The sequence below is a fragment of the Rhinatrema bivittatum genome, chromosome 1 (assembly GCF_901001135.1).
Source record: "Rhinatrema bivittatum chromosome 1, aRhiBiv1.1, whole genome shotgun sequence".
Taxonomy (NCBI): domain Eukaryota; kingdom Metazoa; phylum Chordata; class Amphibia; order Gymnophiona; family Rhinatrematidae; genus Rhinatrema; species Rhinatrema bivittatum.
In genome coordinates this window covers 404,376,534-404,400,719 of record NC_042615.1, presented here as the reverse complement: position 1 = coordinate 404,400,719, position 24,186 = coordinate 404,376,534, and the positions used below count along the sequence as shown (strand labels likewise).

The 24,186-nt window shown below is 42.1% G+C and overlaps 1 protein-coding gene across 1 annotated transcript in view; it reads right to left on the bottom strand.

Moving 5' to 3' along the window:
* Positions 1 to 7,497: 7,497 nt before the first annotated feature.
* MFHAS1 (malignant fibrous histiocytoma amplified sequence 1) overlaps positions 7,498 to 24,186 on the bottom strand; it is a 286,744-nt gene continuing 270,055 nt past the window's right edge. The window contains exon 3 of the mRNA XM_029602110.1: positions 7,498 to 10,393. The gene's annotated coding sequence lies outside the window, so the exon portion shown is untranslated. The remainder of the gene's footprint in view (positions 10,394 to 24,186) is intronic.

Below are 24,186 nucleotides of genomic sequence, written 5' to 3'. Positions count from 1 at the left end.
CCTGTTGCATATCTATCAAAAGGAATGGACAATGTTGCAAAAGGGTGGCCTGGTTGCCTTCGAAGCATTGCTGCTGCATGCTTACTAATACCTGAAGCCGTTAAATTAACATTTGGACAAACTCTGCAAGTAACAACCCCACATACCATACAAGGATTACTTGAAACTCATGGACCAAAATGGATGACAAATTCGCATCTTGTCAAGTATCAGGCTCTGTTATGTGAAACACCTGAAATCCAAATACAAGATAGTAAAAATCTAAACCCGGCCACCCTACTGCCAGCTCCTGGGGCAATTAATCATAATTGTGACGAAGTTATGGCTACAGTACACTCCAGTCGACCTGACTTGAGAGACCAACCTTGGCAAGGCGCGTGGACTTTATTCACTGATGGAAGTAGCCAAATCATAAATGGAATACGAGTGGCTGGGTATGCGGTAGTCTCTGAAGATGAGATTATTGAGGCCGGACCCCTGCCTCCAGGAACATCTGCCTAGAAAGCTGAATTAATTGCCCTTACTCGAGCCCTTCAGTTAGCAGAAGGGCAAATCGTGAACATTTATACAGACTCTAAATATGCCTTCCTGACTATCCAAGTACACGGAGCCTTGTACAAAGAAAGAGGATTTCTCACTGCCGAAGGAAAACAATTGACAAATGCGCCAGAAATACATGAACTATTAAACTCAGTATGGTTACCATACAAAATAGCCGTGATGCACTGTAAGGCCCATACTGGAAAGTCTGATCCTATTGCTCGAGGAAACCAGAAAGCCGATTCTGCTGCAAAGGCAGGAGCTCAGGACTTATATCAAGCTGAAATGACCATATGCCCCCTTTTGCAGTTTCCAAACGAAATACCTACCTACTCAACAGAAGAAAATGAATGGGCACAGTCTGAAAATTTCCACCAACAAAATGGATGGTGGATTATACAGGATGGCCGAATATGGATACCTGAAACTATTGCTTGGACAATAGTAAAAGAAGCACATAACAATACACACCTTGGACGTGATTCATTGGCAAGACTACTGGCAAAGACGTATTACATTAATCGAATCACTCAATTGACTAAGCATGCAATTAATCAGTGTATTACATGTGCAAAGAACAATCCTCGAAATGGACCTGGTCCTGCCCCTGGCCATGTCCTCCGAGGAACCATACCATTTCAAGTCTGTCAAATTGATTTCACTCACATGACTCCCTCAAAAGGCTACAAAGCTATGTTGGTAGCAGTATGTACTTATACTGGATGGATCGAAGCTGTACCCACACGAACAGAAACTGCCAGGGAGGTAGTTTCTCTACTTCTCAATCAGATTTTACCACGATATGGATTACCAAGACAGATCAATTCAGACAATGGTCCAGCTTTCACCAGTGAAGTGACTCAGCACCTTAGTAAGATTCTTGGCCTCAAATGGCATCTACATTGCACATGGAGACCACAAAGCAGTGGAACAGTTGAACGGGCTAACAGAACTTTGAAAAGTCAATTAGCCAAACTATGTCAGGAAACGAAAAGCAAATGGCCCGATATCTTACCATTAGCACTGCTCCACATCAGATGCACCCCACGACAATCAGGACTCACTCCTTATGAAATGATGTATGCTAGACCACCGCCGTTGTCCTCATTCCCTGAGTCATTGCAAGTCCAAGGGGAAATGGCACTCAGCAAACAGATAAAAGGATTATATGATACCGTGGAAGCAATTCGCAAGTATACCTGTGAGACAGAGCCACTGATCTTAATCACTCCTACACATCAATTCCAGGTGGAAGATTCTGTGTGGGTCAAAGAGTGGGATGAGCCTGACTTCCTTAAACCTCAATGGAAGGGACCATTCACCATGCTACTAACCACACCCACCGCTGTTAAGGTATCTGGATGCCCCACCTGGATCCACTGGACCCGCATCAAACCAGCCACTAACACTTGGCAAGTCTCCAGGACTGGTGACAACACCTTGAGATTTACCAGAAATACAGCAAGAGCTAACGTTGAGTAAAAGATTAATGCGGTCCTAAGAACATTAATAACCTGTTTATTTCTCTCCTCCTTCACAGGCATCATAGCACATGATTTCAGCACTCTGGAAGTGGGCCGTCGGTGCTCTCCTAGTTACCGCCTTGACTATCATATGCCCTTCCAACAGTGATTGGAAATGATTCATTAATATCATCTACGTCATCACCTCTGCTCAACTATGGCTCATTTACATCATTATAAGAGAGTCCTATGGTTTTTAATGATGCTCCCATGCACCGTACCAGAATCCTCCCACACTTCATTCAGCCAGAACTGTACCAAATGTATCAAACAGGTGCGCACCACAACTGAAGATGGATACCAGCTGGTTTTCACAATCATTCATCAATCCCAACCACCACCATCATGTGTAGAGAAACCTGCTTGCGCCTTAAACACCACTCAAGGACATCAGTCTTTTCATCGATGCGTCCTAAACAACAAAATCATCTGCCATTCACCTACTACGCCCAAGTATTATAATATAACGCTCACCACTGGATTGCCAAAAGCCTATACTTCTGATATCGTACCAGAGGGAAAAGGAATATTATACTACATCAATTCGACAAAAGTCCTGATAGGAGGCCCACCCAGTGTCATTCTCACCTTTAATGCATGCACCGCCATTGACAGACATCCAAGTGTGGTACATTGTGGATCTCAAGCATGGAAGAAAGCCTACACTTTCAATCACAAATATCTTTGTCCCTATGATCGATCTAACAATCCCTCCCATTGGTTGCCATGTGCCGGAGATAAAAAGCTCTCAGGTTGGAACTTGGTGTGTGACTACACTGGAGGAGGATACCCGGGCTGCCCAGGAGTGGGCAGACTAAATAAAGGAACTGGGAACATTATCACTCTAGAATGGCCAATCAGGACTGAAGGATCCCCTTGGAAAGATACTTGGGGCTTTGGGATTGATGGAACAGGAGGCGATCCCATGACATACCTCACTATTACTCAGCGACGAGAAAAACCACGTCCCATCGTCCACCAAACCACTGTGGTGGGATATCAATCCTTCTTCGATGAAATCTCCCAGCTCGACGAGGAACTTAAGAAACATGCCATCTCTCATCAAGCCAAAAACATGTTTGTAAATCTGGCCGAAAACATAGCACTGTCTTTGGAAGTAAAAAATTGCTTTGTCTGTGGTGGTACCAACATTGGAGAACAATGGCCATGGGAAGCTAAAGAGATCTTCCAGGCTGACCTGGATGCTATGAATACTACCACAACACACAACCGAAAACAAATCCTTATGAATGGGCTCTTCAGACCGACGTTATTGGAAGACAATGTTTATCACGGCAATTCTCCAAATTATATACGGTGCCCGTCGGAAATTCACCATGCACAGGAGTCCTTACTGTTATAAATAACAATCATACATGGTGGCAAACAGAGAATCAGACCATACCTACCCCATTTTGGACAGAGTCCACTTTGAATGCTACTTGGAAGGCAGCTGGACAACAAACGACTCCATTCATAGCCCCTGATGGATATTACTTTGTATGTGGACGGCGGGCTTATGAACAATTACCTTCTAAATGGTATGGCACCTGTTTCCTCGCAACAATACGCCCTAGTTTCTTCCTGTTACCAGTCACAGCAGGTGAGACTCTAGGTGTGCCTGTCTATAGCCCTATGAAACCAAGTAGACGGCGAAGACCGCATAGAGTTTCCATTGGAGATTGGTCTGATCAAGAGTGGCCACCTGAACGTATTGTGGAATACTATGGGCCAGGTACCTGGGCAGAGGATGGCTCATATGGATACAGAACTCCAGTTTATATGAATAATCGTATCATCCGACTACAAGCAGTTCTTGAGTTCCTTACTAATGATTCGGCATTGGCCCTTAATATTCTAGCTAAGCAAAACACCAAGCTAATTACCGCTGTATACCAGAACCGATTAGCCCTGGACTATCTCCTAGCCCAGGAGGGTGGTGTGTGTGGGAAATTTAACCTCTCCAATTGTTGTTTACAGATTGATGATAAGAGTAAGGTCATCGAGGAAATCACAGATCGCATGGTGCGACTAGCTCATGTTCCTGTGCAGACTTGGTCCGGAGCCTTTGACTGGACAGCCTCATTGCCTACTTGGCTCTCATCTATTCCAGGACTCAAGGAACTTTTATTTCCTTTGTTATTTTTCCTACTTTCTTGTGCTCTCCTTCCTTTGTGTTTCCCTCTCTTACTCAGGAGCCTGTCTACCATGATGGAGAAGATTGCTGATCGGAGAGCAGCAGCCCAAATCATGATGCTGAACCAATATGCCTCAATCTCATCATTTCCTTCCTATGATTCGTCGGACTCAGAAGATGAATCCTCTGTGTACTATGACACTAACCTTTAATGCAACTAACACGTGAGGCCACCATGTTTGCTAGGGTTAAGTCCGGCTACAAAGGGGGGGGGTGATCCAATAGGGACCCCTCGTCTCAAACCGGTGAAGAAATCAACGACCTAGCAAATATTTTAGGGCCGGCACCAAGTGAAAATGATACTAATTATTGTTTGTCTTTTCAGCTACCTCACAGATGAAAGTGATACTTCCGCCTTCTATCGAAGTTGAAGTATCAAAGGGGGGAATGAAGGAGTTCAATTTTATGGACGACCGATGAATGAGAACTGAAAATCTCTGATTAACCACGCCAGCAGTGAAACGCACAGCCATATTGAACGTACTAACATTTGGAACGCAATGGCATGCATTACGTAGTTACATTCAGTGGAACGCACTTCCATTTTGAAATAACAATTTGTATTGTATTAATACGATCATCGCTATAAAATGTCTAACACGTCAATTAAATGACGAAACAATAGTCTGATTATAAGCTACACCTACTTGAAAACCACGCTAGAAAATGCTTGTTCAGCAATTTGTATAACGCATGTGTAAAAGATAAGAAAAGTAGAATGTATAAGAGCTAGCTCCTGAAGGGGCGTGGCATGCAGTTGTACTAAGCCTTTGTCATAGCTGCATCTTGCTGGCAATAAAAGTCTATCTTTACGAATCAGTTGTCTGGGCCTCCTTTCTGACTTTTAGAGACGGTTACACCACCACAACAGCCACCATCTTGGAGGCTTGCCATTTCCTGTCTCCAGGCTCCTGCCGCCATTTTAACAAAAAAAATGTATTTCCAGTTCTGTTCTATGTTCTCCACAAGGGCCAGTCAGGGGGCTCAACCATAAGTGTTGTCATCAAAAAGAGGCAAAAAGGGGCAGGTGTTGGCGGGGCTATGACAAATATCAACAAATTGGCGGGGCTAGGGTGGGAAAAGAGGCGGGGCTTGACCCAGAAGTGAATGTTGATTGGCTTAGAGGGGGTCAATATGTGGGGTTTAACCCAGAAGTGGGCGCTGCCACCAGCCAAAACAAAAGTTTTGACAAGATGTGTACCCCTTAACTACTCCCATGCTTCCTCTACCACACGCAAACATACACATACTTTCCCTCCCACATGAAATCCAACACAAGCTCTCTCTACCACCTGCAATCACACATAAGCTCTCTCCCTCATGCAATCACATACAAGCTCTCTTTCCACTTGCAAGCACATATAAGCTCTCTCTCACCACATGCAATCACACTCAAGCATTCTATCTCCTGCCAAAAGATAATAGCATACAAGCTTTCCTTCTCTTCCACAAGAAATCACGTGTTTTCTCCTTCTCTCATAAAATCACACAAAAACTCTCTCCCCCAAATGTAATCATACACAAGCTCTTTCCATGTCACTTGCAATAGACACTCTCTCGCACTCCCACATACAATCACACTCTCTCACTGCATACCACATGCAATCATACACATTCTCTCTCTCCCAGAGGTGATCACAACATGCTCTATTTCTCCCACATGCAATCACACTCAAGCTCTTTCCCACATGCAATTACACGCTGTCATACATGCAATCACAATCATGCTTTCTCCCATACATGCAATCACACATAAGCTCTCTTCCGTCTGCAAACACAAACTCTCTCTCTCCTACATGCAGTCATACACGTTTTCTCTCCCTCATGCAATCACACACAAGCTTTCTCACACACATGCAATCATACCCAAGCTGTCTCTTTCCCACATGCAAACACACACTCTCGCACATAATCACACATGCTGTCTTGCTCCCACGTGCAAATCACACACAAGCTCTTTCCCTACATTCAGATACACAAAGCACTCATACATAAACTCTCTCCCCCACATACAATCAACACTTAAGCTCTCTCCCTCCCACATGCAATCACACACATTCTATCCCTTGCATATGCAATCACACACATGCTCTCTCTCTCCACCTCATGCAATAACACTAGCTCTCCCACATGCAGTCACACTCTCTCTATCATGTTTCCTCTCAGCTCTTTTTCCAAGCTAAAGAGTCCTAGCCAGTGAAGCCTCTCATCATAGGAGAGATGTTCCATCCCCTTTATCATTTTTGTTGCCTTCCTCGGCACCTTTTCTAAAATGGTAGCTAAATAAAAAATGTTTACCCAGGTCCATTGCATGCTTCACATGATACTACAGGAAGTGGCCATATCTTGAAACTCTCTGGATTTTACACAGGAATTGCTATCAGTGGTTCTCTTGACCTCTCTGTTTACTGCTCCAGACTCTCCCCTTTAGAAGGCCTACAGAGAACAGAAGGGAAGGGGCCAGGAAACTGAGAAGGGCTGGGAAAGGGAGAAGAGCAATTGTTTTATGATCTGCAGTGAATGCTTCAACCTCACCACCTCTCCTCTTCCTCAGGCAGGCTGCAGAGAACAGGAAGAGAAGGGTGAGCCTAGAAACACAATGCAGGCAGCATGCAGAGAGAAACTAGAGAGGCTGCAACACACACACTTAGCCTGCAGCTATGACTTCAGTACTTGGGACACAGTTGAGGGTAGAGTGAGTGTGCACAAGTCAGGGAGATATGATTTATTTGGGTGGGAGCAAAGAGAGTGCTGGAGTCAGGAAGGGTAAAAATGCTGGAGTTATCCCCAGAGAGGGGAAAAGTGGTGGAGGGCTGAGTGTGTAGATTGAGGCAGGTGGCGGGTAGAGGTGGAAGCGAGAAAGCTGATACGCATTATTCTTCCCTTCCCCGAATCAACTACAATCTCAGGATGAACACAACTCAAAAGTTCTCTGGTATGGAAGTGGCTTAGATGGGTTTTAAAAGTAACCTCCTATACTTTTCACAAGCCCAAGTTATTGTTAAGGATACTAATCTATTAAGCTGAAAGAGCCACACTATTTTCAGTGCTAAGCTGTTATGTCTCAAAATAAAGTGATTACTTTTTGCTGTTAATTTGCTATTCACATCTTGCTTCAAGTGATAGAATATTACTACTGCAAAAAGTTCTGCTAGGATCCAGCACTTACCACAAACTGCTATATTACATCTGTGACTCAGTATATAGAAAAGATAAATAAATCATATACCCTTTTACTGGGCAATCAGCATTTATTCAGTTGTAAAACTTGTGCATTTATTGACAAAATACAATAAAATGAGTTTGAAATTCAGAATATATTTTTTTTTTGATAAATGAGCCAGAAATCGATCCTTTCTTACATTTAGAACTGAGTAACAAATTGCTTATCTAATTAAATACAATACAGTGGTTCCTTTTTACAACAATTAGGCTGAGAGTCAATGGTTTTGTGTAGAAAGACAGCTATAACATTTGGTATAAATATTTTTCAGTATAAGACTTCTGTTTGTTAGAATTGATTTGTTATAAGGAATTGTGTGTATGTGTATCCCTATATATGTATGTGTGCGCACCCTATGTCTGGCCAGCAGATATCAGTGTTGAATGATGGCTTAGACTTCCTCCACATCCAGGAGCCATGAATACTGCCTTCGCAGCATCCCCAGCCCTGGCTAATATGGGGAGCAGAAGCTAGGCCTAAAACATTGGTCTTCTCTGTGGTTGTGCACACACAGCTTTTCTTGCTGAGCCACTAAGCCAGTCCCCAGACTGTTTCTAAACAAAATGGAGTTAATTTGCATTGCGATAGTTTCAGTCTCCTAAGAGATTTACAAATGAATGTAACTGTTGGCCTATTTCCCGCCGACACTCATCCATGCCAAATAATTTTATTTACAGATTTGACATTTTATTATTAACTCAGATTTTCTCATATGCTACTTCCAATTTCATTCTTTACAAGATGGTTACCTGCAGAAGGGGAACATTGCTTTTCATTCTTTATCAGAGAAACTAAACTAGGCTGGTAAAATGATTTGGATCTAGAAGAAATGTTGAACATATGGAGGTTCTTCTGAGCCACCTCCAAGAGACTTCCTATTTGATTTTAAGTTAAGAAAACTTATTTCAAATTTCTGATTAGATTTTTGAGGTCTCATTTGTTCCATTTTGTAATCTTTCTATTCTATTCCAATCCATTTTTTCGTTGGTCCTTCCCATCATTCTTTATAGATAAAGAAATTTAGGGGGGTTTTTTTGTCTTAGTTCCAATTTTATTTCTCTTTGGGTCTGATTTTACAAAGAATTTGCTCATGTAAACTGGGTTTTGCATATGTAAATGCACTTTACACATACATGGATTTTGAAAATTGCCAAGATAGTATGTTACATTTATGCACCCAACTCCTTTGAAAATTCACCTGTCTTCTTAGCTCAGTTGTTAAATGATTTTTAGTCTAAAATCTTTAATATTGGCAAATTTTATATTTCTTGGATTTAAGTGTGTATCATGTATTAAGATTATACCTACTTACTGTTTTTTTTTTCTAGCCAGCTGGTCTTCAGCAGTAAATACTATATTCATATCTTGCATGTATCAGGATAGCATTGACTTTGGTTTCTGATGAACAGTACAGCATTATCACATTTACAGTGAGGCAGTAAAGAATGAGAGTTCTAAACATTTATGTTCTAATTTTTTTTGTATATTAAATAGAAACCAGAAGAAAATGATAACTGGGAGTTATGTTAATATTTTTGCATCATGAATTTCAGCAGCATTTAGCCTGATAACTCACAAGTTATCAGGCTAAATGCCAACTATTCAATATTTCCTCCACTTATCCAGATAGGGGTCACGCTGCTGAATATACCCGGCTAAGTTAAAGTTAGCCGGATATGTCTATCCGGTTAATTTTAGACCTGCCCTAAGGTGCGTCAAGAGTTAGCCGTTTACGTTAACTGGCTAACTCCGCTCCTCCCTGAAACGCCTACATCCCACCCCAGGATTATTCCAGACTTATCTGGCTTAATTCTAGAATTTAACTGGATAAGACTTTAATATATGCGGCTAAGCCATTTAGACGGATAACGTCCCCATTATCTGTCTAAATGGCTTTTGAATATCTACCCTTTAAAGTTTAGCTAGACAATTCATTATCTGGCTAAAATTTGTTGCACTAAGCAGGGGCGTTCCAGGTGCAGTTAAGTTAGTTGGATAAGTTATTTGGTTAACTCTAATGCTTAAATATAGCCAGACAACTTATCTGGCTAGTCATGCTATAGATAGTCCTAAAGATAACCAGATAATGAGGCACCTGAAAGGCAGAATATAAATAAAAATAAAAAGTAATAGAATAATATCTATTCATCGCTGCACCACTGAATATCCCTTCAAAGTTAGCTCGACAAGGTTATCCAGCTAACTTTGCAATCCAGCCAGTGACTGAATATTATCCCTTGGTGTGAAGCTCTGATCATTATTGTTTGATTGCTTTCATTATCTCCATTTTATTTAGAATTTTTCCCCCCAAGAATTAATTACAGAGAGATAATACATCTTGTAAACCGACTTTGATATTATGAATTAAACATGGCTCTCATGCAATATATTACACCTAGTATTAAGTAACACTAGAAGCTGTAAACTGTAGAAATTCAAATTAATTTGCATATTATAAAAATAAAGATAAAACTTTACAATTTTGTGTCTTCACACATTATTGAACAGCTGTGAACATCTGATGCCATCTCCTATATTTAAAAGAAGTGAAATGTGAGAATGCTAAATTCCTCCATCCCTAGTAACAAATTATGGCTTATATGTACACAGCAAACATAATCCCTGAGAAGCAATTAAGATATATTTTTTTCCAGCAGGTCTGTCTTGAAGGATCACAATTCTGAGGTCCAAGTAGTAGACTGTAATATTTGCTCCACTGTCTTCCCTTAAATAGCCAAAATGTTTTTGAAAAGCATCCCAAAATGTCTGTTTTATGTCCATACATCAGGATGCCGGGATATTCCTTTAAATATCTTTCATATGAAAATGGTTCAAGTTTTTAAATTTATTTTACCAATTCCCTTCAAACAGACAAATCACTGGTTTCTGTGCTTTTCACCAGCATATTTCCTGCAAAATGAAAGAAAATGTATTACATGACATTAAAGAACACAGGGCATTGTACCATAAAAGCAGCTTCAATTCTTATGGTTCCCCATTCATCCAAAGGGCATGGCTGTTTTTTTTCCATCACATCTCAAGTGCATGGACATTATAATCAGGGAAGCTAACTTTGTCATAGGATGCCAGAGGGGTCATAATAGCCATGACTTTTATAAGTCCATAACCCACACAGAATGCCAAATCAGGTATGTAAAAATACTTCCTGGGATTGTACAATGCTAAAATATATAAAGCATGCCCTTTGGAGGAGGAAAGAAAATGTGTTTACATTAAAGCTATTTTCTCTGAAATGTTGGGACTGATATATACCCAGTAAATTCTAATTTCCTTGCTGATGATGCTGCAAGCACCTGCTGAGACAATCAGGAAGCTGTACACTCCCGTGGCAGGATAGACTAAGCAAGAGGTTACAGGTGTGTGGCATCTGGAAGGAAGTTCTAAACTTTAATTAAAAATGCATATTTTCCTCCAAAGGCTACAAAGTGGTATACTGAAAGAATATTTCCTTTAATCATGATTTTTAGCAACATCTCTGACATTTACAATGAAAGATATAACATATTTTGGCAGAGAGCACAGAGGATGTTGGGAACATAAGTCACACTTAAAACATTTAATGGTGGACATTCTGAGCAACTAAAACAAATATCAGTGGCAATGGAGGATGTAATAGATCAGATTGACAAACGAAAGAGTAACAAATCACTAGGACTGGATGACATCCTGAAAGGGAGATACCAGATATTCTACCACTGAATTCAACAAAATATGAATTCTATCTTCCATGAATACTGACCTCAGAGGGGCATAGACTCATCTCAATGAAACTGATCTAGGCAAATTTTAGACCAATATCGAAAATACCCTTCATAGCAAAGATCCTCAAAAAAATTGCAAACCGTCAACTCGTTGAACACCTGGACTCCCACAATATTCTCTTCCCCGCGCAACATGGCTTCAGAACCTCCCTCAGCACTGAAACACTATTACTCTCCCTCTCAGACACAATCCTCAAAGAACTCTACTGTAACATCTCCTACTTACTCATCCTCCTCGACATATCAGCCGCATTTGATACCGTCAACCATAAACATTAATACACAGACTACAGGAAATCGAACTACAAGACAACGCTCAGCTGGTTTAAAACCTACCTATCCAACAGGTCATACAAGGTCAAATTCAACGATACCGAATCCAAGCCAATCCCCCTACCCCACGGAGTTCCACAAGGCTCTTCTCTATCCTCCACTTTATTCAACATCTATATGACCCCACTATGCAAACTCCTCAATGATGATGTACAAATCTTACTCCCAATCAAAGACTCCATCAAACACACCCTAGAGCGATGGAACACACACCTTTCATCAATAAAAGCACCTACTATCACAACTATCCCATACTCTCAATCACGCAACCCCCCCCCCCCCCCCCCCCCCACCGACCCCTCCACACAACTTCCTACAAACCAAACACTCTCTGCAGTCAAAAACCTCGGCATCTTTCTTGACAACCAACTGAACTTCAAGAAACACATCAACAACCTACTAAAAGACGGATTTTACAAACTCCAAATCCTAAGAAAGCTCAAGCCACTGCTATACCCTCAAGACTTCCGAACAGTTCTACAGGCTCTTCTCTTCTCTAAACTTGACTACTGCAATGCCCTACTACTAGGCCTCCCAGCCTCCACCCACAAACCCATTCAACTACTCCAGAATGCAGCGGCCAGAGCACTCAAACAGCAAGAAAACAGACTACATCACACCCATCCTCCAAGACCTACACTGGCTCTCAATCCCTCAGCAAATATAGTACAAAACTCTAACCATCATCCACAAAATCATCCACAACAACAAAACCAACTGGCTGCCCACCCCATTTCTCCTCCATACACCCACACAGAATCTTCGCTCCTCAAACTCTGGCCTCCTACAAACACCGACCCCTAAAGCCACTCAATGGATATCAACAAGGGAATGAACATTTTCTCTTGCTGGCCCCATCTTATGGAACAAACTCCCCACAGAACTAAGAACAGACCCATCCACCCAATCTTTCAAGAAAAATCTTAAAACATGGTTATTCCGCAAAGCCTTTCCAACATCACACACGAACCAACCCTAAACCAGACCCTAACCCTGCACTCAGAGCAAGCCCCCCTCCCCACCACCGCACCAATAAATTCACCCCTGTTACTCGAATGTTAATTACTGCCATTATACTTCTATTTATGCTATCTATTCCTATTACTGTCCTTGATACAAAATATACCTAATGATAATTATTGTTACCCTGTTACTCCAATGCTAATTACTGCTATTATACCACTATTTATGCTATCTATTCCTTTTTGTTACACTATTATTATTTATGCTCTCTCAGCACTGTTTACCCATATTGCTGCTATAACATCTTATGACATTTCTCTAATCGTTTACTGTACCTTTCAAAAAGAAAGGACTTCCTTCCCGCACCTTTCAATTTATTTGTAAACCGATGTGATATGTAAATCGAACACCGGTATATAAAAACAAATAAATAAACAAACAAAATAAAAAAAGATGGATGCTGACATGTAAGTTCCAGCAAAGAAACACAGTCTCAGCAGAGAGAAATAAGATAAGAACTTTGACCAGCACAAAAATGCTACCCAGCTTGTTGATTCAAGGACCATAAGCTCCTTTCTAAATAAAAAGAAAGAGGCCCTAGGCAAGCCAAGGCAGAAACTCAAAAACAATCCCCCAGAGCAGAACAGCCTACCCAAGGACAACATGAGACAGGAGCAGTGACCTCTGATGAGAGAGAGGGGGCAGCAATCAAATGAACAGAACTGCTGGCATGGCAGACAGCGCTGGTCAAGACGTGTTCAGACACAGTACAGAGTCACCACACACCAAGAGCAGGGAAAAGGGAGAGGTTAACGATCTGAAATGCAGAGATGACATTATTCACCTGTTGCATGGCTCTGCATGAACATTTTGCATATTTATCAGCTGACTGTTATAAAAGAAGGCAAACAAGAAAAGAGAAAAAAACACCTGACAATGTGGAGGAATCAACCTTGCCCCTCCCTGTGTCGAGGAGGTAGAGGACCAGGAATTTCAGGGGAGACTAAAGAGAGGAAAGCCCTGTCTGATATCTGGCCACCAGTATTGAAGCCAGAGATGGCCCCAGAATTGAGACGTCTCCTCAGTCTAGTCAGTACCAGGACCAATGAAGCAAGCTGTTTCCCTTGAGATGGTCCCCTGAGATCTCCAGCAAGAGACTGCTCTAGAGGTAAATAGAAGGGAATCTCCCAAAGTTGGGTGGGGCTAGCCAGCTTGTTTCCTTTATTAATTCTCAGTGACAATAACTCTGAAACAGCCATTTGGACGCACAAGTACGTGCATTTGCCAGCTTGCATGCAGAGATGCGTCACATATGTGCACATGATATAAAATAGGCTGAACGTGCACATGTGTGCGCAGTTTCAAGTGGGCAGATGCTTGAGTGTGCAAATACCACTTCTACTGCGTAAGTGGGGGCATTTTAATAGACACGTTCACTAATGTAATTACCAGTTTTTCCAGTTCATTCCCAGTTTGCCCAGGCAAAGAATAGGACTTCCAAAACCCCCAGGTTTAATAGTCTCTCTTCGCCCCTGTTAGCCTTGACCCTTAAAACCCTACTGATATGCCTAGATTTTTTATTTTATGACTTACATATCATCCATAGCAGAAGTAAAGTTATGCGGCATGGGACCCTGATGCGCGCTTATGCGTCTAAGTGTTTTTGCGCTGGTTTCATTTAAAACATCCACGCTTCACAAAGACTGGAAAATGGCCAATGTGATGCTGATTTTTATAAAGGGCTCAAAGGATGATCCAGGAAACCAGTAAGCCTGACATCTGTATCAAGCAAAATGGTAGAAGCTATTATTAAAAACAAAATCACTAACTATATTTATAGACATGGCTTAATAGTAACATAACATAGTAACATAGTAATGACGGCAGAAAAAGACCAAAATGGTCCATCTAGTCTGCTCAGCAAGCTTCCCAAGGTAGTAACTGCCGCTCTGTGCTGGTTAAGCTTTTTTAATTTATTCCCATCCTCTAGCCTTTTCCCACAGTGTTTATCCCATGCCCCTTTGAAATCCTTCACAGTTTTAGTCTTCACCACTTCCTCTGGAAGGGCATTCCAGGCATCCACCACCCTCTCAGTGTTTTCCTGACATTGGTTCTAAGTCTTCCTCCCTGGAGTTTCAAATTGTGACCCCTAGAAGAGTCAACATGGTTTTAGTAAACGGAAGTCTTTTCTTATCAGACTTTTGGAACTTTTGTAAGGTGAAAAGAAGTATATAAAGGCGAACCAGTTGATTTAATGTATTTGGATTCAGAAGGCATTTCATCAAGTCCTCCATGAGAGACTCCTTGTGAAATTACAAAGGCATGGGATAGGAGGCAGTGTTCTATTGGGGATTGACAACTGATTAAGAGACCAGAAACAGAGACATGACTAATGGAGAAATTACTACTTACATGATAAATTCCTTTCCTCTAATGAAGGCAGGCCAATCCCCACAAGTGGGTTTTTCACCTCTACCAGCAGAATAGAGATGGAGTAAAAACTGAAGTCACAGACATAAAGCCCTCCCCCATCAGCCCACCAGGATTCTCTGAAAAAACCAATCTGTGGACAAGCTGATTATAATTGAACATGACTATTATCAACCAACCACTCATGCTTCCAACCAATAGGGAACACTGCGCTCAGACAAAAGAATTAACATTCACTAAACTGAGGGACCAGTTTAGGCACTTACCAGTCTTCTAATGAATAGCAGGAACAACACTAAGAACATAAGAACATAAATTGCCATGCTGGGTCAGACCAAGGGTCCATCAAGCCCAGCATCCTGTTTCCAACAGAGGCCAAACCAGGCCACAAGAACCTGGCAATTACCCAAACACCTAGAAGATCCCATGCTACTGATGCAATGAATAGCAGTGGCTATTCCCTAAGTAAACTTGATTAATAGCAGTTAATGGACTTCTCTTCCAAGAACTTATCCAAACCTTTTTTGAACCCAGCTACACTAACTGCACTAACCACATCCTCTGGCAACAAATTCCAGAGCTTTATTGTGCGTTGAGTGAAAAAACTTTTTCTCCGATTAGTCTTAAATGTGCTACTTGCTAACTTCATGGAATGCCCCCTAGTCCTTCTATTATTCGAAAGTGTAAATAACCGAGTCACATCTACTCGTTCAAGACCTCTCATGATCTTAAAGACCTCTATTATTATCCCCCCTCAGCCGTCTCTTCTCCAAGCTGAAAAGCCTAACCTCTTCAGCCTTTCCTCATAGGGGAGCTGTTCCATCCCCTTTATCATGTTGGTTGCCCTTCTCTGTACCTTCTCCATTGCAACTATATCTTTTTTGAGATACGGCGACCAGAATTGTACACAGTATTCAAGGTGTGGTCTCACCATGGAGCGATATAGAGGCATTATGACATTTTCCGTTTTATTAACCATTCCCTTCCTAATAATTCCTAACATTCTATTTGCTTTTTTGACTGCTGCAGCACACTGAGCCGACGATTTCAATGTATTATCTACTATGACGCCTAGATCTCTTTCTTGGGTGGTAGCTCCTAATATGGAACCTAACATCGTGTAACTACAGCAAGGGTTATTTTTCCTTATATGCAACACCTTGCACTTATCCACATTAAATTTCATCTGCCATTTGGATGCCCAATCTTCCAGTCTTGCAAGGTCCTCCTGTAATGTATCACAGTCTGCTTGTGATTTAACTACTCTGAATAATTTTGTATCATCCGCAAATTTGATAACGGCACTCGTCGTATTCCTTTGCAATGTTTGCACCTAAAGGGCGAATCAAAGACAAATATTGGCAGCTGAGGGCAGGTCGGGGATTGGCTTACCTTCATTAAACATAAGAACATAAGAAATTGCCATGCTGGGTCAGACCAAGGGTCCATCAAGCCCAGCATCTTGTTTCCAACAGAGGCCAAACCAGGCCACAAGAACCTGGCAATTACCAACACCAAGAAGATCCCATGCTACTGATGCAGTATCTTCTTATCTTATCAGTGGCTATTCCCTAAGTAAACTTGATTAATAGCAGTTAATAGACTTCTCCTCCAAGAACTTATCCAAACCTTTTTTGAACCCAGCTACACTAACTTCCCTAACCACATCCGCCAGAGCTTAATTGTGCGTTGAGTGAAAAAGAATTTTCTCCATTTAGTCTTAAATGTGCTACTTGCTAACTTCATGCCGAAAGTGTAAATAACCGATTCACATCTACTAAAGGAAAGGAAATTATCAGGTAAGTAGTAATTTCTCCTTCCTCTGTACTCAGGCAGGCCAGTCCCCACAAATGGGATGTACCAAAGCTACTCCTGAACAGGGCGGGAGGCTACCCGCAGTCCAGTTAACACCGAATGTGCGAAGGCTGCGCCCTTCAAAGCCCGAATGTCTAAAAGGTAACACTTGAGAAGGTTTGCAAGGAAGACCACATCTCTGCTTGGGAAAACTTGGCTGGAGACAATAACCAAGGCTCCGCCCCCAATACAGCCTGAGCTCTAGTGGCATGTGCTCTAACTTGCTTACAGAAAGGAATCTCGGCGGAGAGCGGTGACGTCACCCGCTAAGATGGCTGCATAAACTTGTGGCTTGCGCTTCCCTCTCCCGCGATCCTCCCTCATCGGCAGCTAGGGCGATCTAAATAACCTAATTTGCTCACTGCAGAGCACCTGAACGATCGACATGACGACCCTGAAAAAAAAAGCCAGACTTAAATAGATTTTTGTTTGCTTCGGCGGCAGCGACAGCAGTGCTCAGGCCCAGAGAAAAAATGGCGCCTGTGCAGGAGAAAAACCAGAGACTCCGAACCCGCTGAAGATGCAGAGTGTTCAGATATCCCTACCAGACAGGAATTCAAAATTTGGTTCCAAGAATTGCAGGGTGACATGGCTCGATTTCGGAGAGAGATCGGGGACATTTTGGAGGACATGAAAAGCGACATAAGAGACCTCGGGGGGGGGGGGGGGGGGGGGAGAGTGGATGATGCAGAAACAGGCCTAGAGGAACAACAAGCTGAGGTCAGTAAGCTCAGAGATGAGCAGGACAAACTGCGAGAGGCACAGGAAGAACTGAGCATGCATGTAGAGGACATAGAAAACAGAACTCATCGAGTAAACTTGCGTTTCTGTGGCGTGACTGAAACTGAAGAATATCATGACTGTTTTAAAGTGGTGCATGACATCTGTACCCTGCTGTTAGACCCTAATGGCAGTGAGGAGAACTCCCAGGAGGAGGTCTTGGAACGAGCTCACAGAGCTTTGGGAAGTTCTCACAGCAATCAGGCTAGGGACATCATAGCTTGTTTTCAAAGCTTCACAGTTAAAGAGAAAGTGGCTCAGGCAGCTAGAAAAAGCAGAGCTATAACGGAGGGACCACAAGATTGAGGTATTTCAGGATCTGGCAGTTTCAACTATCAAAAAAGGAGGAAATTCCATGACATTATCCAACTTCTGCGTTCCCAGAACATTCGCTATCGATGGCTGTTTCCTTTTGGCCTTAATTTCACGATCAGTGGAGTCAACTCGAGGGTTCGCAAGGTCTCTGAGGCGGAGGACCTCTTACGAGAGGCAGACCTGATCAGGGAGGGTCCTAAAAGGCCCGGGAACACCTCTCACTCGAGTGGGATACAAAAGGAGGAATGACCCCAATAGAGAAGAGTGGACAAAGGTGACCGGCACCTGTGTAGGCAATCGGGAGGCCCAGCATCATCACTACAAGATCCTGGATAAGACAGCCGTGGAGGAAGCCAGTGGATTTTAATTCTGCCTTGGACTGAGCAGTCTACTCTAAGACGAGACTATTTTTATTAGTAGTAAGATGCTCTCAGTTGAATTTTTCAGTTTAGCACTAATAACAGACAGTCGATGGGGGGGACGGACCTATTGTCCCCAGTTTATGTTATTTCGTTATAATATTTCTAAAGCTAGGGGAGGGGGAAGACATAGCCATTCTGGATTGTGGTAACATCGTAACTCTCCAGGGAGGTTTCCACATGGGAGATTGTGGATTAGAATGGGAAAGGGAAATGGGAAGGATGGAAGGGGTGGTCGGGGAGCAGGAGGGTAGGAGGCCTCAGTGGTTGCCTATATTTCTAGTGCTATATAGAGGTTTTGCTGCAAAGAGGGGACAGATCGGTTGCAACTTGGAGAGGGTAATGCGGAAGCTGGCTATCTCGGGCAGTGAGGAGGAGATGGGAGGGTGATGACAATCACATGGGGACTGTAAAAATTATATCCATTAATGTGAAAGGGCTGCAAACACATACCAAACGGCAGGTGTTTACACGCGACATGGCAGCTTTGCAGGCTGACATTATATTCTACCAAGAAACCCACCTCACGAAACTGTATGAACGGTTATTATTGTCCAAGGGGTTTTCTCAAACATACCATGCCGCAGCATCGGTACACAATAAATATTGTGGGGTGGGGATATTATTTTCCAAAAACATGGTAGTGGATGTTCTCACGGTGGTGAGGGATGTGGAAGGCAGATATCTCCTTCTCAAAGTAAAGATTCATAACAAAGTATACACCCTTCTGAATATCTACACACCTAATACAGAGCAGGCAGGTTTCCTGACAAAGATTTCCAATATCATAAGTGAATGGTCGGCAGGCCATCTTATTATCGGGGGGTGGGGGAGGGATGGGATTTTAATCTTACCCAGTACCCATATCTTGATAATTCTCATCCTGGAGGTAGTGGTGGTAGAATACATAGACAGGCCCTTAAACAGCTTATAACAGATAAAGGGTTTACTGATATATGGAGGTTGCGCAACCCTACAGCACGCAATTACACCTTCTTTTCCCATCCCCATAAGTCTTATTCCAGACTAGATACTTTTTAGTAGATAAGGAGCTTGTCGGCTTGATTCGCGCAGCAGAACTGGGAAACATCACGTGGTCCGACCACGCACCTGTCTGGATTTCAGTGGCCACTGGGGGGAATCAGGCGGGCACTAAATTCTGGAGGTTAAATGATAGCCTCCTGGATAAGACTTTTGTGGCTCACCTGAAAGATGAAATCAAGGCATTTATAAGTCGTAATGATACTGGGGAGATGTCTCTGGGTATCCTGTGGGACAGTCTAAAGGCTTATACGCGAGGCTTGTTTATTGCTAGAGCTGCCCATCCAGCCACCTGCCAGACCACATTCCTACAAAAACTACTGCTACTCATTCCGGTCACCATCTCCAGACCCTTGGCCAATATCATAAACTGCTCCTTATCCCAAGGAATCTACCCAGACAGGCTGAAAACTGCTTCCCTCAAACCCCTTCTAAAGAAACCCAACCTAGACACAAGAGATCTCTCCAATTTCCGCTCTCTCTCTAATCTCCCTTTTCTCACTAAACTCATGGAGAAACTGGTTAATACACAACTCTCAGATTACTTGGAAGAACACAAAATCCTCTACCCATCACAATACAGCTTCCGTAAATCATTCAGCACGGAAACTCTGCTTATCTCCCTCACTGATCATATCATCATGGGCCTAGACAAAGGGCACTCATTCCTACTAGTTCTTCTAGATATCTCGGCTGCATTCGATATTGTGAACCACGCTATCCTTCTAAACCGCCTCTCAAACATCGGCCTCTCAGGAGCGGTCCACAGATGGTTCATCATTAGGCGTACCCCAAGGCTCCTCCCTATCACCTACCCTCTTCAATATCTACCTCCTTCCACTCTGTCAGTTGCTAACAAACCTAACGCTAATACACTATCTCTATGCGGACGATGTACAGATCCTGATCCCGATAACAGAATCCCTCTCAAATACACTCATTTTCTGGGAAAACTGTCTCCAATCCATCAACCACCTGCTCACCAGCCTGAACCTGGTCCTTAACGCTGCCAAGACCAAACTCCTCCTCATCTCCTCCAACCACTCTGACCCACCCTCACAGATCCCACCCCCCCCCCAACACCCAGATCACGCATGTAAGAGATCTCAGAGTAATCATCGACAACCACTTGAACCTAAAGAAATCCATAAACACAACCAAAGACTGTTTTTATAAACTACAAGTCCTGAAAAGGCTCAAACCCCTCCTCCACTTTCATGACTTCAGGATGGTCCTCCAAACCATGCTCTTTGCCAAGATAGACTACTGCAACGCTCTCCTCCTTGGGCTCCCTACCTCCACCACCAGACCACTACAGATGCTCCAGAACGCTGCTGCCAGATCTTGACCAACTCCAGCCGCGTAGCTCATATCACACCCATCCTCCGGAACCTGCATTGGCTTCCAATAAATTACAGAATTCTACACAAGTCTCTCACCATAATCCATAAAACCATCCACAAACAACTACAGCTCGACCTTCAGATCCCTTTCAAACTCCACACTTCTAAAAGACTTCTACAAGACCCATCAGAGAGGCATACAAAGGAACCCTGCAAGTCCCCTCAACAAAACCCACACTTCATACGGCCACTAAAGAACGGGCATTCTCAACAGCGGGACCTGCCATTTGGAATGCCATGCCCCCAGACCTCAGACTAGAACCTTGCCTCTTAACATTTCGAAAAAAAGACCTGGCTATTCCTTCAAGCCTTCCCATAACTTTCAGAACATGCAAAACGCCAACAGTCATACCTAGCTACACAAGCAGCTAGGCACCCCCCCCCCCCCTTCCTCTGACAGTTAAGTTCTATTTACTTCCTCTATCCTTTATTTTCCGGCTACCTCAGCCCCCAAGTTCATTTCACCTTGTTAATGTAACTTTGTTTCTTGCTTCTTGTTGAATGTTTTGTTAAAGTTGTTTTTCCCCCCTTGTTCCTTGTAAACCGATGTGATATGATACTTGTCATGAATGTCGGTATAGAAAAGAGTTAAATAAATATTCACATTAAATAGTATGGTGCTACAAGGTATGAATGTGGAATTGGCATGAACACACTGATTTAGTCATTTTTACAAAATAAATTTGGATGATATATGTTAACTGTAGAACAGCAAAATATATTCACATTGAGAGTACTCAATGCATGACTTGAGATTGGTTGCCACTGTAGTGACAGCTGACTGGTCTACAGATAGTTGCACTGTGATGTATCACTAATTTATGTGATTGGCCTATAGGGGTTCAACAGGCGCAAAATGATTGGACGATTCTGCCAAATAATCCTGTAAATGTTTCATTCAGAGATGTCTAAAGAGTAACAGGTTCAGTTGGAACAATGAGACAGTCTTGTCCACCCCTGAAGCAGATTACACAGCCCAGCGCTGTCAGGTGATTGCCAACTAAAGGGAAATTATTTGTGTGTGTTTTTTTTTTTAATTAAATGCAGTATAATGAAGTTGTGCATTGATAAAAGTAAGGAACTAAGATTATTCTTTGTCTATAATGATTTGTTAGTTGTCTGTTCATATGGTTAGGAAAATACTGAAAGGAGCAGCTGCTAAGATTAAGAGTTTACAGCAGTCATGGACTTTGTTTAAAAATATCATCTTGGAAAACCAGACCAGATGTACTCCATGCATTACTAAATTTGGAAAAAAAAGACTAAATTACTACTAGCATGATTAGCAGTTGAGGTGAGAGGCTATTATAGCTAAAACAACATATTTCAAAAAAAATGAAGAAAACAGAAAACAGCATAAGCCCTGGCAAGTTAGATGCAAAGAATTGATAAGAAAGGCAAAGAGAGCATTTAAAAAGAAGTTTGCCATAATAGCAAAAACTCATAATAAAACTTTTTTCAGGTATATTTGAAGCAGAAAGCCTGTGCGGGACTCTGCTGGACTACTAGATGGTCAAGGGGTAAAAGCGAGGCACTTAGGGAAAACAAGGAGAGGCTAAATTAATTCTTTGCTTCAGTCTTTACTGAGGAGATAACCATACCAGAAATGATATTTAAACATGATTGTTCAGAAGAACTAAAACACATCTCAGTGAATCTGAAAGATTTAGTAAGCCAAATTGACAAGCTAAAGAGTAGCAAATCACCTGGACCAGATGGTATACATCCTAATGTGTTGAAAAAAATGAAATTTCAGATATACTATTAGTAACTTGAAAACTATCTTTAGAATCATCTATAGTATCTGAAGATTGGAAGGTTGCCAACATAACGCCAATTTTTAAAAAATGTTCTGGGGTGATTCAGTAAACAACAAACCAGTGAGCCTGACATCAGTGCCAGGCAAAACAGTAGAAACTATCATAAAGAACAAAATTACTGAACATATAGTTATAGTTTAGTGAGATAAAGCCAACTAGGACTTAGCCAAGGGAAGTCTTGCTTTACTAATGTGCTACACTTTTTTAAAGATGTAAATAAACTTTTAGATAAAGGTGAACCAGTTGATATAGTGCATTTGGATTTTCAGAACGTGTTTGACAAAGTTCCCCATAAGAGACTTTGGAGGAAGTTAAAAAGTCATGGGATAGGAAGCAATTCCTATTGTGGATTGGGAACTGGTTAAAAGATATAAAATAGAGAGTAGGGATAAATGGTCAAATTTTCTCAGTGGAAAAAGGTGATTAGTGGAGTACCCCAGGGATCTGTTCTGGGACCACTGCTTTTTAACATATTTATAAATGACCTGGAAGTGGGAATGACTGAATTGATTACATTTGCAGATGACATAAAATTATTGAAAGCTGTTAAGAGGACTGTGAGAAATTGCAAGAGGACCATGCAAGATTGGGAGACTGGGCATGCAAATGGCAGATCACATTTAATGTGGATAAATGCAAAGTGATGCACATAGGGAAGAACAATCTAAAATATAGCTACACAATGCAAGATTCCACATTAGGAGTCACCACTCAGGAAAAAGATCCAGGCATTGTGGATAATATGTTGAAAACCTCTGCTCAGTGTGAAGCAGCAACCAAGAAAACAAATAGAATGCTAGGAATTATTAGAAAAGGAATGGAGAAGAAAATAGAGATTATCATATTGCCTCTGCATCGCTCCATAGTGCGACACTGTATCTCAAAAAAGATATAGCAGAATTAGAAAAGGTACAGAGAAGGGTGACCAAAATAATAAAAGGGATGGAATAATTCCCCTATGAGGAAAGGCTAAAGAGGTTAGGGCTCTTCAACTTGGAGAAGAGACAGCTGAGAGAAGATGTGATAGAGGTCTCTGAAATAAAGAGAAGAATGGAACTGGTGAATGCAAATTGGTTGTTTTTCAAAAAGTATAAAGACTATAGGACATGCAATAAAGTTAATAAGTAACACATTTAAAACAAACAGGAGAAAATATTTTTTTTCTCAATGCATAATTAAATTCTGGAATTTGTTGTCAGAGGATATAGAGAAAGCTCTTAGTGTAGCTTGGTTTAAAAAAGGTTTGGAAAAGTCCATAAACCAGTATTAAGATGGATTTAAAGAAGGGGAGGATAGTGGCCGGTGGAGGAGGCTTCTCCCTATGAGGATCTGGCAGGTGAGGACCTGGGGGCCTTCAAATTCCTGCAAGCAGTGTTGTGCCTTGGGAAGATCATGGCCAGTGAAGGAGGCATCGTCCTGTTGGTGACTGTGAAGATCTGGCAGGTGCTGAATGGCCCTTTGACATCACCAGCAAGGATCCTGAGGCTTTCAAATTCCTGCAAGGAACAGAGTGCCCTTTTCAAGAAACATAGCAGCAAAAAACTTTTGACAATCTCTGCCTTA